General features: G+C 39.3%; 1 long non-coding RNA gene across 1 annotated transcript in view; it reads left to right on the forward strand.

Annotated features, from left to right (window-relative positions):
* Window positions 1-7,855: 7,855 nt before the first annotated feature.
* The window catches only part of LOC138649028 (uncharacterized), an 868,684-nt gene continuing 857,350 nt past the window's right edge, over window positions 7,856-19,189 (forward strand). Inside the window, exon 1 of the long non-coding RNA XR_011315225.1 lies at window positions 7,856-7,985. This is a non-coding gene — a long non-coding RNA (uncharacterized lncRNA). The remainder of the gene's footprint in view (window positions 7,986-19,189) is intronic.

The raw sequence follows: 19,189 nt of genomic DNA on the forward strand, positions 1-19,189 counted from the left end.
CCTTCCTCTCAACTCACATACGTCATTGTCGTTGGCATGTATTCACACAGCGCCGACCACCGAACACATTCATGTATGTAAAATATTCACCAAAACCTTATTCATTTTAACACTAGTAGATATTGCTTCTACTTCCTATGTTACAATATACGTATGGATAGCTGGAAGGAAAGGATGCATTAATCTTATCGGAGAAATATGAGATGGAAGTTGCCATTAGGATCAAAGCGTATATCCATGATTACTGCGTAACGAGGTGGTGGCGAGCTAAGGGTGAAAATCAAAAGCAGGCAAAGCATCACTTGACACTGGACGTTACCAAATCTCATGTACGGGAGTCTAATCCATAGGCACTTTACTTAGTGGACATGAATATGTGACTTTAGGATTTGGGAGGGGTTTTTTTTTCTGCATCATATATCATGATAACCTTCTCAGAGAATTCTGAACGTGCTGTCCTATGTAAAACGACAACACGTGTAGAATGAAAAACTAATCTCCTTTTACTATAATAGAGTCGTATATCAGTGTAACCAAATAGTCTGGTGGGTCTTCAGCATTTCCAGCTTTTATCCAGCGATCACTCAAGGTTTTTTTTAATTTAACAGATAATATGAAGCCAGTTTCTTACTTGAAAATCCTGCATCTGAAGGGTTTTAATGCAGACTTTCATCAGTGGCCTCTAGACTGTAATCCCCACTATCTCTGCATTATCTTCACACCGACAGTATGAATTGTAGTCCAGCAAGGCTAGTGATCATACAGTCGTCATGCTCTAATTATCATAGAAAGGCACTTATCCCGCAGTCCCTATTACTTGGGCCTCATCCATTTCCATAACTGGCTCTCGTAGTCACACTGTTCAGCAAGTATTTATTGATGAATTTCCAGCATTTGCATCGTTACCCATTGCTGTACCAATAAAACATCAAATCAAAAGAGTTAGCAATGGGCAATTTTGTGCTTTTTCTTGTCATCTAATGCATCTCTATGTACCAATAGAGTCTTGTATATGTGTATTTGTGTATGTACTGTAATTGTTTCTATGTGTGTTTTTGTACATATGTGCATGTGTACAGTATAAGTGTATTTGTGTACGTACTGTAACGCTATGTGCACGCGTTCAGGATTTTTTTGCCTTTTTTTGGGCCGTTTTCCGCTAAAAAAAAATGCTTACATTAAGCATCCCATCATTTCAATGCATTCCGCAATTTTTGTGCATGTTCATTAATTTTGCTGATTTTTTCCATTTTTGCCGCTCTATTATTGCATTAGGAAGCTCCGCGGGGGAAAAAAAAAAAGCAAAAAATCCTCCAAAAAAGCGCAAAAAACGTGAGCGGAAAAAGTCCGGTTTTGTTCAGGAAAATTCTGCAGACATTCCTGATCGTGTGCACATAGCCTAATTGTTTCTATGTGTGTATGTGTACATATGTGCATGTGTACAGTATATGTGTATCTTTTGTGTATGTATGCACATGTTTATATATATGTGCGTGTACATGTCTGTTTATGCATGTATGTATTTGTTAGAAAACACAGATGCACCAATAAAAAATAAGATAATATATAAATAAAATAATAATATAGATCTAAAATGAATAATATTAGTGCTCTGTGAAAAAATAGTGACTAAACACTAAAGTACGTATTTATTTGTGTGTATGTTTATATATGTGTATACTTGTGTGCATATGTATGAGTGTATATGCTTGTGTATTTGTGTATATATTTGTGTTTATATGTATATCTTTTTATGTATGTATATATTCGTCTGTCCAATAAGTGTATAAGTAAGCAAAAATATGTCCCTTTTTTCATAGAATAAAGCTATTCCATAGCATTACAATACAATAGATTAAACTCAACAGCCTGAGATGAGTGAAAAATAGATACCAAGACAAAAGGAAGCAATCTAAGAAATGATTTAGATCACTATGCTTTTATTACATAATATATCAATTCGAAAAACATATTACAAATATGCCTCAGAAGTAGGACACAGGCATTAGGACTATAGTACAGTGGTATTATGTAAATATGTTTATAATTGCGGAGAGGTAGTACCTCATTAGAACCAGTTAGTCACTACCTGGGAACATTAAGTGCTGTGTCCCTATACCCCGGCGCGCGTCTCGCCCTGTTTTTTCCAGGCGCGTGTGTGTATGTGTGCATTTGTGTGTGTGTACACGTATATGTATGTGTGTATATATACATATGTATTTTAATGTATGTATTTATGTGTGTATACTTGTATATTTATTTGCATTTGTATGGTTAAATGTATGTGCGTGTGTGTGTGTATACATAGATATATATACAGTACAGACCAAAAGTTTGGACACACCTTCTCATTTAAAGATTTTTCTGTATTTTCATGACTATGAAAATTGTACATTCACAATGAAGGCATCAAAACTATGAATTAACACATGTGGAATTATATACTTAACAAAAAAGTGTGAAACAACTGAAATTATGTCTTATATTCTAGGTTCTTCAAAGTAGCCACCTTTTGCTTTGATGACTGCTTGGCACGCTCTTGGCATTCTCTTGATGAGCTTCAAGAGGTAGCCACCGGGAATGGTTTTCACTCAACAGGTGTGCCCTGTGAGGTTTAATAAGTGGGATTTCTTGCCTTATAAATGGGGTTGGGACCATCAGTTGTGTTGAGCAGAAGTCTGGTGGATACACAGCCGATAGTCCTACTGAATAGACTGTTAGAATTTGTATTATGGCAAGAAAAAAGCAGCTAAGTAAAGAAAAATGAGTGGCCATCATTACTTTAAGAAATGAAGGTCAGTCAGTCCGAAAAACTGGGAAAACTTTGAAAGTGTCCCCAAGTGCAGTGGCAAAAACCATCAAGCGCTACAAAGAAACTGGCTCACATGAGGACCGCCCCAGGAAAGGAAGACCAAGAGTCACCTCTGCTTCTGAGGATAAGTTTATCCGAGTCACCAGCCTCAGAAATCGCAGGTTAACAGCAGCTCAGATTAGAGACCAGGTCAATGCCACACAGAGTTCTAGCAGCAGACATCTACAACATCTGTTAAGAGGAGACTTTGTGCAGCAGGCCTTCATGGTAAAATAGCTGGTAGGAAGCCACTGCTAAGGACAGGCAACAGGAAGAAGAGACTTGCTTGGGCTAAAGAACACAAGGAATGGACATTAGACCAGTGGAAATCTGTGCTTTGGTCTGATGAGTCGAAATTTTTGATCTTTGGTTCCAACCACCGTGTCTTTGTGCGACGCAGAAAAGGTGAACGGATGGACTCTACATGCCTGGTTCCCACCGTGAAGCATGGAGGAGGAGGTGTGATGGTGTGGGGGTGCTTTGCTGGTGACACTGTTGGGGATTTTTTCAAAATTGAAGGCATACTGAACCAGCATGGCTACCACAGCATCTTGCAGCGGCATGCTATTCCATCCGGTTTGCGTTTAGTTGGACCATCATATATTTTTTAACAGGACAATGACCCCAAACACACCTCCAGGCTGTGTAAGTGCTATTTGACCAAGAAAGAGAGTGATGGGGTGCTACGCCAGATGACCTGGCCTCCACAGTCACCAGACCTGAACCCAATCGAGATTGCTTGGGGTGAGCTGGACCGCAGAGTGAAGGCAAAAGGGCCGACAAGTGCTAAGCATCTCTGGGAACTCCATCAAGATTGTTGGAAGACCATTCCCGGTGAGTACCTCTTGAAGCTCATCAAGAGAATGCCAAGAGTGTGCAAAGCAGTCATCAAAGCAAAAGGTGGCTACTTTGAAGAATCTAGAATATAAGACATAATTTCAGTTGTTTCACACTTTTTTGTTAAGTATATAATTCTACATGTGTTAATTTATAGTTTTGATGCCTTCAGTGTGAATGTACAATTTTCATAGTCATTAAAATACAGAAAAATCTTTGAATGAGAAGGTGTGTCCAAACTTTTGGTCTGTACTGTATATATGTACATATTTGTGTTGTAATGTATGTATTTGTGTGTGTATATGTGTAAGAGTGTATATATGTTTGTATGTACGTGTTTATATGTACGTGTTTATTTGGGTGTATATATGTGTATGAGTGTATATGTGTGTATAGACTTCTGAGTATATGTGTGTATTTGTATGTGTATATGCATCTATCTTTATACATATGATGCATATGTATTATATGCAAAATATAGTGATAATAATAATGATAGGAAGAAGCAGAAGAACTGTCCTAATACAGAGTGAGAACATAAAGCCCAGTGCAAAATATAAGTACTAACAATAAGAGAAGTAGTAATGAATGTATCATACTGAGATGGTGACAATTGTAAAGCTTATCAGTAGGGTTGAGCGACCTTGACTTTTTTAGGGTCGAGCCGGGTTTCGCGAAACCCAACTATCTCAAAAGTCGAGTCGAGTGAAATCGGCCGATTATGGCGAAAAGTCAAGGATCGACCGAAACACGAAACTCAATGCAAAGCCAATGGGAATTTTTTTTTTTTTTCTCTCTCTCTCTCTCTCTCTCCTGAAAAGCTGGTGTTACACAGTGCAAATCGCTACAGCGCACAAGCGACAACATGGCGATAGGCGTCCACGCCCCTAAGACCTATGTCATCACTCTGCCCACGCCCCTTCATTGACTGAAAAAAATGGCGCCAAGCGCGTCATACGGAACGCGACTTTGGCGCGAAAGTCGCGTACCGCATGGCCGACCCCACACAGGGATCGGATCGGGTTTCATGAAACCCGACTTTGCCAAAAGTCGGCGACTTTTGAAAATGAACGATCCGTTTCGCTCAACCCTACTTATCAGTAAATCGTGTACTATGAGATTAAATAATGAAATTTGGGGGTGTTCTTTTTTTAGTGATGAAGTCCAGACCTCCTCCTAGTGTTATACTAAGGACAATCAGAAGGACAGTCTTGCACCTCGATGTAAAATCTTGTAGCACTCCTCTCTAGCAGAGGGTCATTGGGCTCCTGTTGGGCAACCGAAACCCGTTCACCCACAATTTTAAGCCCTTGGTATCTGTAAAGTATTGAGGGGTAACATCACAAATTTTCCGAGACTCATACCATTACATAATTTGGATGTTAAAAGTATAATTTATTTCAGTGCCTTTTCCTTAATGCTTCATTTTCCTGTTGTTGCATCCATATCTTATCGATAATATTAAGTAAAAAAAATATATGTGTTAATATAATATAAAGCATAATAAATCATACACATCTGCACTCTGCAAATCACTGCAGACCTGGATTTGATACAAAAGAATCCCGTAATGATGCCGCGTGTCATGCTGACTTTGGCCCTTAGAGGGCAGTGGTTTGCCACTTATGTTGCTCGCGGCCTGCGTATTTGCATAGGATGTAAATCTGTTGTGCTCCTCTCTTTTTTATGATTGCAGCTGACCTAATACTTCTCTTTCAATTGGATCTAATGCTGATCACATGAAGAGATGTAAGTCGGCCGCATAATAACACAATCTAACGGCTTATCATACAATGACAAAGCGCGCCGTTATCTGCCTGTAATATTTACAATATCATAAATATCGCCCAACATGGCATATATGGAACATGACCTACGACACGGAGAGAAATGGCTAGGGTTCTAATGCCAGGAATTGGACACCGTCGTGCCCCGGTGCGGTCATTAGGAGCATTACGCTCTTGGTTTTTAATGGAACTCCTATTTCGCCATAAATAAGAACAAAGTATTTCCTTCCTCTCCTCTCTCCCCGGCGCTATGCATACACATGGCAAACACAAAGGGGAATGTTTCCCCAATGCAGTAATGTCACCCTCACCTTATTATTGCTAACAGGCTGGTTAGCATTGGGTCACCTCTGCCGCTCCGGCGTCCCTCCGCAGGGTCACTTATCTCCAGGCTAGATTTCGGAGGAGGGTTTATACATCCTCTCATCCCACTTGCTCTTATTATTTTCTGTTTGTCCCCTGTCATATTTTTCGACTGTCTGCCTGACAAGAGATTGGCAACATTAACCCCTTCCCGTCGAGCACGTCGCTATAGGTCTCCCGCGTCTGGCGTCCTCACGAAGACCCTACCTACCTGTTTCCTTTATTTTTCCTTGTGCCAGAAATTGACTGTTCTCATTAATATACCCTATAAAAAAAAAAAAATAATAATACAATTTTTATTTTATTTTTTTTTTTAACGGGAAGAAAATACCCTTTATGTGGCCTATCAAAAATAATAATACCATTTTTTTTTTTTTCATTTTTTTTAATCTACATTTTTTTTTTTATTATTCTTTTATTGTGTGCGCATGCTTTACAAAAAAAACGAGGTCCTTACCTTTGGTTTTGCAATTTCCATTATAGTTATACGTGTGTGTTATTTTGCAGCCATTTTTTTTTTTTTTTGGGGGGGGGGGGTGGTCTCGATTTGTAATGGACTGTGAAAAGAAATTATTATGCTCTGTGACTACAGATCATTACTTATAACCTCAGAAATATAGGACATTCGCCCTCTTTTTTATTTTTTTTATTTTTTAAATGTTTGGATTATTTCTGTAATAAAATTCCTTCCTCAAAAGCAGCAAAAGCAGACGCGAGCGAAATCCTGATTTTTTTTTTTTTATCGAGAAGGCACATAATTCATTTCTTCCCTATCTCGGCTCACCATCCCCCATGTTCCTGCCCAAAAATGAATGTGCTGAAATACTATTAGGCTGTCTGGTTATGTATTTTTGATGAGCCCATGCAAGACACTGGCTGACCCTGCACGGCACGTGTTAGAATTGCACCGAAGAAGCTTTTCATTTAAGTTATGCTATCCAGTCTAGGTGACCTCTATTAAATAAAAAGGGAGCAAACAACCTTTCCTGCGGCCTCCGGGACCTTTTCCTTCAAAGATTATTTTTTTTTTTCTATTATCATGTACATTAAATGTAACATTACAATCTTTACGGCCGAACATATTTTCATTCTTTATTGCAGAAGGATTAAAAAAAAAAAAAAAAAAAAAAAAAGCATTATTTCTATAGAAGGTGGAATCTAGAATTCAGTCTAGTAAAATTACCTTTTTTTTTATTATTCCCGAAGAGACAAAGCTGGAATACAAAACATTTTTTTTTTTCCGTATACAAAGCAGAAATGATTTAAAAAATAAAAAAGGAGCCAAGAGTTCTGTTTCAAATAAAAGAAAGAATTTTTTATTTTTTTTTATTTGTGTAACCCTTAGAGTTCACTTAAAATTTGCTTTTCTTAGCAGACTCGTCTTATCTCTTGATTTCTTATTTATAACATTTCTCATCGTGGTGTGAAATCTTGAATGACGAGGATGTCCTGGTAGAGAACACGTAGCCGCTTCTCGTGTATCTTCTAATACACCAATATAGTATTATTCTAAGCTTTTTTTTATTTTATTATTTTTTTATATTCTTTTATATTATTTTAATATATATTTTTTTTATATATTTGTCGTCCACTTGCCTATTTTTGTTTTTTTTTATTATTATTTTTTAATATTCTTTTATATTATTTTAATATATTTTTTTATATATATTTGTCGTCCACTTGCCTATTTTTGTTTTTTTTTATTATTATTTTTTAATATTCTTTTATATTATTTTAATATATATATTTTTTTTATATATTTGTCGTCCACTTGCCTATTTTTGTTTTTTTTATTATTATTATTTTTGCACATGGATCATTTACATATTGACTACCCGAGCCCCTTATTATTTTGAGAGCTATTTCTAAAGGACCCACCCCAAGTCATGTCCTCCCCCTTGAGCCGTACACTTCATGACTGTTCACTTAACATGGAGTTGTCTTTTATTTTTTTTTTTTTATATAAACCCAGGCACAACACACACAGAAAGAGGAGGAGGAAGGAGGGAGAGAGAGAAAGGGAGCGAGAGAGAGAGAGGTAAAAACTAAAAACCCTGAAGGACGGGTCTCCAAAAAAATCTAAAGAAACCGCCGGGAATTTCCTATTTTTTTTTTTATAAGACCAAGAGAAAGCAAGGCGTCTTGCGGTAAGGCTGCTTCTTTTTTTTTTTTTTTTTCGTTGGCTTCTATGGTGTCCATTTACTTAGTTGTCTAATTGTGGCTTCCTCGGAGGACTGGAGATTGATGGGTGTGGAAAATGAAGGAAGTCCTAGGAGGGTGGCACTCATGTAAATATGCAGATTGGGTGGCAGGGCTGCCTTGTTGACACGTGTACGTGTTTCTTGCCTCTCCCCACCTCCCCGTCTGATCTTCTTGTTTCTTGTGATCACCGTGTTAGGAAAAAAAAAAGGGGGGAATGAATGTGTGTGTGTGTGCAGGGAAAGGAGGGTTGTAATAAAAAATATTCCAGAGCTGGAGGGCATCGCTGCCAATTTCCAATATTAATCTGTGCCTTTTTATTTTATTTTATTTTTTTCTGTCTACATTTGCATGTCAAAGTACTGAAGGTGCGAAGACCAGAGATTAGTATTGAAATGACATAATGATGTAATGATTAAAATCGGGATGGCTTCTGGAGGGAGGTGTGTGTGTGTGTTGTATAAGGGGGGGAGGCGATGGAGCAAGGAGGGATGGAAAGCATATCCTCTCCCATCCTCTCCCTGCTCCGCGCCTGTTCATCACAATGTTTCCATTAGAACGATAACAATAATGATCGTTCCGGCTAAATAGGAGCCTCCATCTTCATCCCATTTTATTACGCATACTTAATTATCACTTAACCAACCCCCGCGTTGCTAATAAAATCTACACCTACATAAATTAATCAAACATTTACAGATTTGCTTGTTTTGAACTTTTTTTTGTTTTTCAACAACCAAAAAAATCGAAATATAAGTTTTTTTTGAAATGTTAGCATAGATTTGTATCATTAACATAAACGTTTTACTGTAGAAATATCATCAATGGTTCTATATGGGTTATAGGGGACACGTGTGATATATATGTATGGTTCTATATGGGTTATAGGGGACACGTGTGATATATACCGTATGTATTATTTATTTATTTTTATTTTTTATGATTGTTTATTACATTTTCAAAAGTTAACAAGGCAGATAAACAGCAATAACAAAGCCCCATAACCTGTATCCCTCCCCAAAAACCTTTCATATATGTATTAATAATCATATCTATAGCTCAGATCTATATTTCTGAGACCGGAAATCACTTGCGGACGGCGGAACTGGGCCGTGTCGGTAGCATGCAGATGAACGAGAGATAAAAAAAAAAAGACTCGTATGTGCGGACGTAGAAGGTATCCAAAATCAATGAAAAAAAACAAAAAACATCAACAATCAAACTCATCCGAATAATAAAAAATAAATGAATGACCTTGGCGCATTTCTAGGTATTGCGGAGATTGGAGGATTCGGTGGGGTCCGGCATTGTCATCACTTATGGCCGAGGGTAGGGAAGTGTGCACTCGAGCGGGTTCACCTGATTTTTTTTTTTCCTCCTGGAGTGGTTTTATACTGTTCTCTGGGAACTGTGCAGTGCCAATAAAGAAGAAAGGCAGCAATGAGGATTTGGCGCTATTGATCTGCCCAAGGGGATCATTAGGCATCACTATCAATCTACAAATCAGTAGGCCTGTGTTACTTGCTTGGGCAGTCATTGCCAATTTGTTTCTATTACATAGCCGAGCCCGGAGGTGTTTGATGAGCGAGTCTGGTGTTCAGCTCCACACTGCTGAGAATACACACAAGATGGTGCTGAGATGTTTAAGGGACTTTATATTGCTTTCCCCCCCCCCCCTCGCTTGCATGTATAGCGCTTTTTTTTTTTCTTCATTTTTTTTCCCCGTTACACCACAATTATTTAGCTGTCACAATGCATAAAGAGACCTGTGGGCAGTCATGTACACCTATGTTTAAGCGCACACATGGATCACCTCCTGCTATTAACTATTCTGTACTGCAAAAGCAGAGTCAATGAGAAAAATATATATATATACATAGGATACATGAGAGCTTGTATAACTTTTGAGTCACATAACAAAAAAATGCTGGCGAAACAGCTGCCACTTTTTCATGATATGATTACTACAGAAATATGTGGCGAGGGGGATGGGGGGTTTAACCTTTTCGTCTCCTGGAGAATTCCTGCATGGAAGTGGTTCAGAGGCAAAAGTGTCCAGGATTAGATGATGTGAGTTATGGAGGGTTCACTTTGGCTACAAGGGATATGTCTGGCCCATAAGGGAAGGTTTAAAGCCCCTGTGTCCCCATCTGCAGGAGTAAGCCACTCAGCAGAAGCTCTATGCCGTGACAGAAGCAGCTCCTCTTCCTCCATTCATCACAATACTCAGTGTATTACTATATGGAAGCAGCGAATGAGGGTAATATCATATCTGAATGTAGCTCAACAGTGGCCTCAAAAATTAGTGTTACTGTACTTGTAGGCCCTTGGCATCCTCAATTCAAACGTTATATACATCACACTTTGTGAATTTACAACATATATTTTTATCTATCTAGCAATATGAAAAGCAAACAGCACTCAAAAAAATTGTGAAAAAAGTGGACTTTATTATCTATCTATCTGTTATCTATCTACTGTATCTATTATCTATCTATCATCTATTACCTATATATCTATTTGTCTATCATCTATCTATCTATTATCTATTATCTATGTATCTATCTATCTGTATCTATTATCTATCTATCTATCTATTATCTATCTATCTATTATCTATCTATTATCTATCTATTATCTATCTATCTATCTATTATCTATCTATTATCTATCTATCTATCTATTATCTATCTATTATCTATCTATCTATCTATCTATCTATCTATCTATTATCTATCTATCTATTATCTATTATCTATGTATCTATCTATCTGTATCTATTATCTATCTATCTATCTATCTATCTATCTATCTATTATCTATCTATCTATCTATCTATTATCTATCTATCTATTATCTATTATCTATGTATCTATCTATCTGTATCTATTATCTATCTATCTATCTATCTATCTATCTATCATCTATCTATTATCTATCTATCTATTATCTATCTATCATCTATCTATCTATTAGCTATCTATCTATCTATCTATCTATCTATCATCTATCTATTATCTATCTATCATCTATCTATTATCTATCTATCTATTATCTATCTATCTATTATGTATCTATCTATCTATCTATCTATTATCTATCTATCTATCTATCTATCTATCTATTATCTATCATCTATCTATCATCTATCTATCTATTATCTATCTATCTATTATCTATCTATCTATCTATCTATCTATCTATCTATCTATCTATCTATTATCTATCATCTATCTATCTATTATCTATCTATCTATTATCTATCTATTATCTACTATCTGTCTATCTATATTTCTATCTATCTATCTATCTATCTATCTATTATCTATCTATTATCTATCTATCTCATTATCCTACATATCTGTGCGTCTGTCTATCCGTGCCCACATGACTCAATGACCGTTTGTGTTTTTATAGACGGATATAATTCTTAACATTTTCCGCTAATTTTCGATAATATGTCTGCTTTTTGTTTCCCTCATGAACATGGTATTCCAGAAATAGTAACATTACCATATGGGGTTTTTAAAAAAAAAATCTTGTAAAATCCGAGTAATTTAGTGTTTTTCGTCCAACTCTCAGCCCAAACGTTCCAGCCTTTCCATGTAGCGATGTGCTGGCTGTTATGTTACAGATCAGGACCCCGTCTGAGCTTTCGCATGCCACAAATTGGTCATGCTTCCACATATGCGAGCCCTCTAATGAGTTTCATAAAAAAAAATAGGCAGACATATTCATGACTCTCATAAAAGATATCATGTTTTATCCTCTTCTCCCTGGACCTGTTCTTACCAGATATTTTATAAGTTCAGGAAAATATTTGTCATGCCACCCAAGCCAAAACCGAGATGGCCAAACGACTGCTCCGTCCAATCATCCCCCCATAGTCATTGTGAATAATTAGACTTTATTTCTAGAGCAGATAAAGCAGGCACTCGGTTAGATAAATGGTTTGTCACCGGTGACGCATATCATGGCAGGCAGACACAAAAGATATCCAGGACCCTGCCCAGACGACCTTTCCATCCGGAGGGTCACTTTATAGAAAAGCCCCCTGACATTATATTTAGAGGCTTCACGTTTCCATTGTTTAGATTTTTTTTTTTAGTTAAGTGTTATAATAGTGAATAGACATAGCATCAGTAATGTAATATTTATGACCATACCCAGCTGTATATTGTCTTTGGAGGAGGTCTCACGTTTTTTCTCTCAGATTCAATTTTATGAATAATGCGGTGTTAGTCGATTTTTTTTATTTTTTATAAAGCCCCGTTATCTTTGTTATTCACGAAAAAGGGAAACAAATTGTGCAACCTCTCCTTATCAGATACCGCTGGAAAGAAGCTGTGCTTTTTAGTGATTCTGATGTATGAAATACTCGCTTCAAAAGGGAAACATGTCTGCTCGCTCTCATTATAAGAGGACGGCCATTGTTAGAGCACAATCGGGGCCCTCCTTCGTGTTTTTTCACTTTGTAACGAAAATCCTGAATGGGGGCACCTTGCGGCTTGAAACTTAAGCAACTTTTATTCTTTCTTTTTTTTTTTTCCCTGCTTTTTTTGTTGTCGAGAACTGGCGCTTCATAGAATTTTAATTGCGAAGGCAGGAAGTGCAGCTCCTCTCGAACTGAAGCAAACGGGATCGCGGACATTGCTACTCATTCCAGAGCCATGTTGGCTGTACAGGAAGTCGCACAGGGGAATTGGAGATTTGGGTATTACGGTTGTGTATCATCTCTTCTGTGTATGATTAATGAGTATTGCTAGATTTACTGGGTTTTACCATCTCCGTTTTTTGGGGACAAAGATGCCACTAAGACCACATTGATGTTTATACCATATCAAACAGCAGATGCTTTGTGAATGGTGCACCAGGACATGTTGAAAAATCACGTATTTTCATTAATCTATATATTATGCTTAACCCTAACATCAGCAATACGCTCAGCTCTCTTTCCCCACCTCCCCATAAACATGCTTGTTTTTGTAATAAAGCAAGGGGTGTAAGCCGCCAGACACTCAAGGAAATAACATTAGTCTAACAGGACACTACACAAAGAGCTTAACCTCTATGGCTCTTATTACAGGCACTCAGAACCTGTCATGATCCAGGCCAGGGTTTGTTTCATGTTATTCTCTCCCCGGTCTGGTAATGCGGGGGGTTAACCTCTCTGCCTCGTTTTGGGTTCTGTGTGGCTGTTTCAGTCTTCCGTGGCCTGCAAACCAATGTCAGTGATAGTTCATGCTCACAGGCTAAAGCAGCTGACCCCTTGATACCATGTTTTGTCCTCTGCCTGTGTACTCTGTTCCCGTGACTTCCCTTTCTTGCCACACCGATTGTCTTAGTGTTCGCTCTCTATGCTTGGACCTCTTGGTATGTTACACGGCTTGTCCTCTGACATGTTTGACTGTCTCTCGTCTGTTATTTCTGCTCCCGTCTGGCTCTGACTTCTGGATTGTATTTGACCAAGTGTATTGCTGTGACCTCTGGTACTTCTTTTCTTGACTGTTTCTGACTCGGCCCGTCAGACCACTCTTTTGCCACCAGGTGGCGCTTGTGCTGCTGCTCAGTGGTGTTGCACTGTGTGTGCAACCTCTCTTCCCTCACAGCATCCCTTGGTGGAGGTTGTGCTATAATGCACTGCACCAGTATTACAGAATCAAGGGAAGTTCCTCTGAGACTACCGTGGGTTTCATTCCTGATGCCTCGGCCTGGTGAGCCTAAGCTTTAAAGCTTGGGCAGATGATCCCTTATGGCGAGGCATTTTTTATTTACTATAGGAAAGGGGGTAGTTGGCAGTAAAACGGTATTAAATATGTAACCCACTAACACAAGGTTCAGATACAGACCGGCAATTTCAATATTACAATATAGGTCTTTCTGGAAACTTGAGCCCAGGACTAGACATATAAAGGATGAGCTACACAATGGAAATTTGTTCACATATGGGGGGTCTGCATCAGCTGGATGTGATACATAAACCACTTCTCCTTCCCTCAAGAAAACAGAATAACTTTAGACAGAAACGTTTAGCTATTTCTGTTATTTCTCCATTTTAATTTTATAACTGTTTTGCTTATTTTTGAGTCGCTTTATTTGTATCTTTGTACACCTGTACTTTTTATATGAAAGCTTAAAACTTTAATACGTTTGGTCCTTGTATGTTCTAAAGAATCCATAGCCTTTCAGAGAGTGTGTGGCCTTCTGCCTATCAGATAGTAATACTCACCGTATTTCGGGAACTCATCACCCCGTGTGTTTTATGAGTGGTGGCAGCGTGTTGTGTATACGGGGTGTGTGGACTGTGTTCAGCTGTGATTGATGCTCACTTTTCTATAACAGAGGCTGAGTGTAAGCTTGAGTGAGAGGTGATAAATTAACCCTTAAAGTTGTACCCCACATCTTGTACTGAGAAGTGTGTATGTGACACCTTCCCTGGCAGAACCTTGTTCCTTGTGGGAATAGAAGGATTGGACACTCTAATTCAGCATGCTCGATCCTTCTCCCACTGACCTAATTTGTCAGGTGACCAAAATTTAATAAGGAGAGACAACCCCTTAAAGGGTTCATTCACTGATCACATTGTAGCCTACAGAGTCACTACAGGTCTAGATTACAGACCCACATGCCACTTCATGGTGCCTCCAGGAAGCTGCAAATTTTGACATTTTTAGGAATTCTTCTATATATTGTATATACTATACTGTAGATCCTAACTGTACATGCCGGTAATACAACTGCATACACAGAGCCTAATATGGGGAGTAGGGGACCAGAAAAGGGTGGGAGCATCAGGGGATTGGTAAGGTGAGTATTACGGTACTTAATTTCTTAATTTAAATGATATGAAAAAAAAAAAATTGGAAATCCGGTTGGAAAACCCCTTTAAGGCTGACAAAATAAAATGTGATTTTTGGCAAAGCTTCAAAAGAATTGCTACATGTAAAACTACCCTTATTAGTGGCATGAGAGCCTACATAAGTCAGCAATAGTGTATAAATAAATGACACATAGTTAATGTAATCTGGGCATACTGATTACACCCTCCCTGATTAAGTTGATTTACATATTCAGTATTATTGTTAATTGAACATATTAATTACAACACACAATAACGACTATTAGTTCTATGTAAATTATATTTTAGTGTTTTTTATCTTTGAAGAACAATTGCTGTCTGCCCATTGTCTACAGATCCGCTCAGGATTATTCTCTTCTATGTGATTGATATAATAATGTCTATTTTTAAATCATTCATAATGTCTTTATTGTTCTGTTCACATCTGCTTTCCTCATTTCCGTCTTCCAGCTTTGACATAGGAGCAGAACAAGAAAATGACAGGTGTGACCAACGATGGCCCAGTTGACCCCACTGAGTACAATGGGGTCTGTCGGTTTTCCCCCATGTTGTCTGTCCTTGCATGCTACACTGATGTGCTGAGTTTTTGGCAAGATCTGCGATGGACGGAGTCCCTAATGCAAGTGTGATCATAGCCTTAGCTGTAACGTTTTTGCAGCAAATTTTTATTTTTTTTATACTTTTCCTTTATGGCTATGCCCGTTTATTCTATAATTAATTATTTTAGGAATGGGATATTTTTTATGGCTTTGACTTACTGTACTTGGGCCCATTAATTCAGGAACCCAAAATATAGAATCATTAGAAATTTTAGGTGTTAGCAATCATTGTACAGGAGTAGGAGGAGGTGAGCTGTGACATCACCTATTGTGTATGGTGAATCCAATGTTATGTACTGTATATAGAGGTGTTATCAGTCATTGTACAGGAGGAGGAGGTGAGATGTGACATCACCTATTGTGTATGGTGAATCCTGTGTTATCTACTGTATATAGAGGTGTTATCAGTCATTGTACAGGAGGAGGAGGTGAGCTGTGACATCACCTATTGTGAATGGTGAATCCTGTGTTATCTACTGTATATAGAGGTGTTATCAGTCATTGTACAGGAGGAGGAGGTGAGCTGTGAGATCACCTATTGTGAATGGTGGATCCTGTGTTATCTCCTGTATATAGAGGTGTTATCAGTCATTGTACAGGAGGAGGAGGTGAGCTGTGACATCACCTATTGTGAATGATAGATCCTGTGTCTTTTCTTCCAGTGAAGCTGAAAGCGGGATGTAACTCAGCCACTCTGCTGCGAGTCTCTGTATAATGTTATCAGGCTGGCAGGCTTTCTGCAGTTGCAGTGCTACACACACACACACTGAGCAGTTTACTTGTCACTCTCAGGGGTTCTGGCTTGTCACTGCGGTCACCGGGGCTGCGCGCTCAGGTCACTATCAGGAAATGCGTCTTTTCGGATTACGGAGGCTGCCAAGTCCACACTCTCACATCCAGCCTTCACTATGGTGGGTATCTCAGCCTCAGTGCCCTCACGGGGAGCACTACCCTCAGGGGAGTATGGCGCTGCAGCCTGCCCTCTTTCTGGTGCGCTGCCCTCTCTCTGCTCTCCCGCTCTTTTTCTGACTACACCCCTCTCTCTTTCCAGCAGTCACCTGGTCCCCTCTGTCCAGGGCAGAAAGTCTTCCAGCTGTCTGACTAAGTGGTTCCAGGCAAGGAGCAGGGAAAGCAACCTCCTTACAATTGTACAGGAGGGGGAGGTGAGCTGTGACATCACCTATTGTGAATGGTGAATCCTGTGTTATCTACTGTATATAGAGGTGTTATCAGTCATTGTACAGGAGGAGGAGGTGAGCTGTGACATCACCTATTGTGAATGGTGGATCCTGTGTTATCTACTGTATATAGAGGTGTTATCAGTCATTGTACAGGAGGAGGTGAGCTGTGATATCACCTATTGTGAATGGTGGATCCTGTGTTATCTACTGTGTAATGTGATCACTATAATCCTTTCTGGAATGATAATGAGATGTTTGCTGAGTAGTATTTAGGGAGCACTAAAATGCTTGTTACTCAAATCAAGCAGGCCAGACGCTCAAACTTGCTCGACTTGAGTTAGGGTACCGTCACACAGTGAAATTTTGATCGCTACGACGGCACGATTCGTGACGTTCGAGCGATATATCTGTGACGTTCGAGCGATATCGCAATGTCTGACACGCTCCTGCGATCAGGGACCCCGCTGAGAATCGTACGTCGTAGCAGATCGTTTGAAACTTTCTTTCGTCGTCTAGTGTCCCGCTGTGGCGGCATGATTGCATGGTGTAACATATATCGTATACGATGTGCGCATAGTAACCAACGGATTCTACAGCGCACATACGTCATGAAATTATCGCTCCAGCGTCGTAGATTGCAAAGTGTGACAGCAGTCTACGACGCTGGAGCGATATTGTTACGACGCTGGAGCGTCACGGATCGTACCGTCGTAGCGATGAAAATTGCACTGTGTGACGGTACCCTAAGGAGTATAATGGAAGTTAGTGGGAAACGCAAACATTTTTTCTGGAGACCATAACAGGAGGGCGGGCGAGGAGGAAAATCACTTAAATGGATGGAAACAGCACTCAAGTGGAATAAGAACAGCATGGGGAGGACACCTGGACTCATCTCTGACTCAGAGGTTGCTGCTGGGAACTAAATAAATAATCAATTTTTAAAAAATGACATTGGGTCCCCCCAATTTTTCATAAACAGCCAAGGTAAAACAGACAGCTGGTGGCTGATATTATCAGGCTGGAAAGGTCAATGGTTATTTTGCCCTTCCCAGCCTAAAAATACCAGCCCACGGCTGCCCCAGATTTGGCACATCCATAACGTGCGCCAATTCTGGCGCATTTCCCAGCTCTTGTTGATTTCCCTGGTGCATTGGCAATCGGGGTAATATTTTGGGGGCTTGATGTCAGCTGTGTAATGTCAGTTGGCCTCTATCCCAGGGTTTAGTAATGGAGAGGCGTCCTTCAGACACCCCCATTACTAACCCAGTAATGAAAAATAAAAACACACTTAGAAAAATATACTTTATTTGAATTTTTTTTAAATTACTTGGTTAGTAATGGGGGTGTCTAATAGACACTTCTCTATTACTAACCCCCGGGCTTGATGCCAGCAGACATTACACAGCTGAAATCAACCCCAGGTCATTTTTTCAATAATTTAATAGGTTTAAAAAAGTTTATAAACACCCTTTAGTATCACCTGAAAGGCAATAAAGGGTGAAACGTTATAATATTTAGGGGGCAGACATTAATATAAGCTCTTCCTCCTATAACAACTCTCCCTTCACTGCTTCTAGAGGACAGTGTGCCGAGCATCACGTCGCCGTGTCTTCTATAAACCCGATGACTCGATGCGGCCGGTCAATCACAGTAATGCCAGTAGCCAACATGGCTACAGCATTACTGTGTATGGCAGGCCATCCACGCATGGTTATTGGCTGTCTAACAGCTGCAAAACACACAGGCCGGGGACTCGAGCGTGGCGCTGGAGCTCCTGCGATTCTCGATCGAGTAGCGAGTGTGTCCGAGCACGCCGGTGTAGAGCATGCTCGCTCGCTCATGACTATTGCTGAGAAGTGATTTCTATAGAGCAGGAAGTGTTAAGACTATTGTCAAGCTCAGTGGCAAAGTGAAAAAACTGCAAGATTTAAGGATTTTTGTTATATAGATATGAACATGAACAATAAAAAAAAAAAATTCAAAGAGAAAAATGTTGTACATAATATATTTAGCCTAAAAAAACAATAAGTCATTTTGGATGACACATTCATGCCGAAAGAATTGTGAAGTTTACTTAAGGTGCTATTCACACCACATTTTCAGCGTCTATATGATGTGTATTATATACACCAGGGAAAGCTCCCAACATGTACCTACGATGTCTTGGCATACTGTGGGATACATTGTTTGTAGCCTCCTATGGTAAAAGAAATATACCAGTCCCTATGGATACACTTCTATGTTTGGTACTTGTACTTACCAAGCAGAAGACAAGAATATAATATGAGCTTACCTGTACCTTAAAGGGAACCTGTCACCCCCAAAATCGAAGATGAGCTAAGCCCACCGGCATCAGGGGCTGGGTGCGAGTGAAACCTCACGCTGCGCTCGGATATCACCCGCGTTCAGTGCCATCCCCACCGACGCCAGCAGCAAAGGAGACGGAGAAATGACTTCCTCCGTCGCCTCCACGGCTGATCTCTGATCCTCTCATGTGATAGAATCGGAGCACA

This window comes from Ranitomeya imitator, chromosome 9 (genome assembly GCF_032444005.1).
Source record: "Ranitomeya imitator isolate aRanImi1 chromosome 9, aRanImi1.pri, whole genome shotgun sequence".
Classification (NCBI taxonomy): Eukaryota; Metazoa; Chordata; class Amphibia; order Anura; family Dendrobatidae; genus Ranitomeya; species Ranitomeya imitator.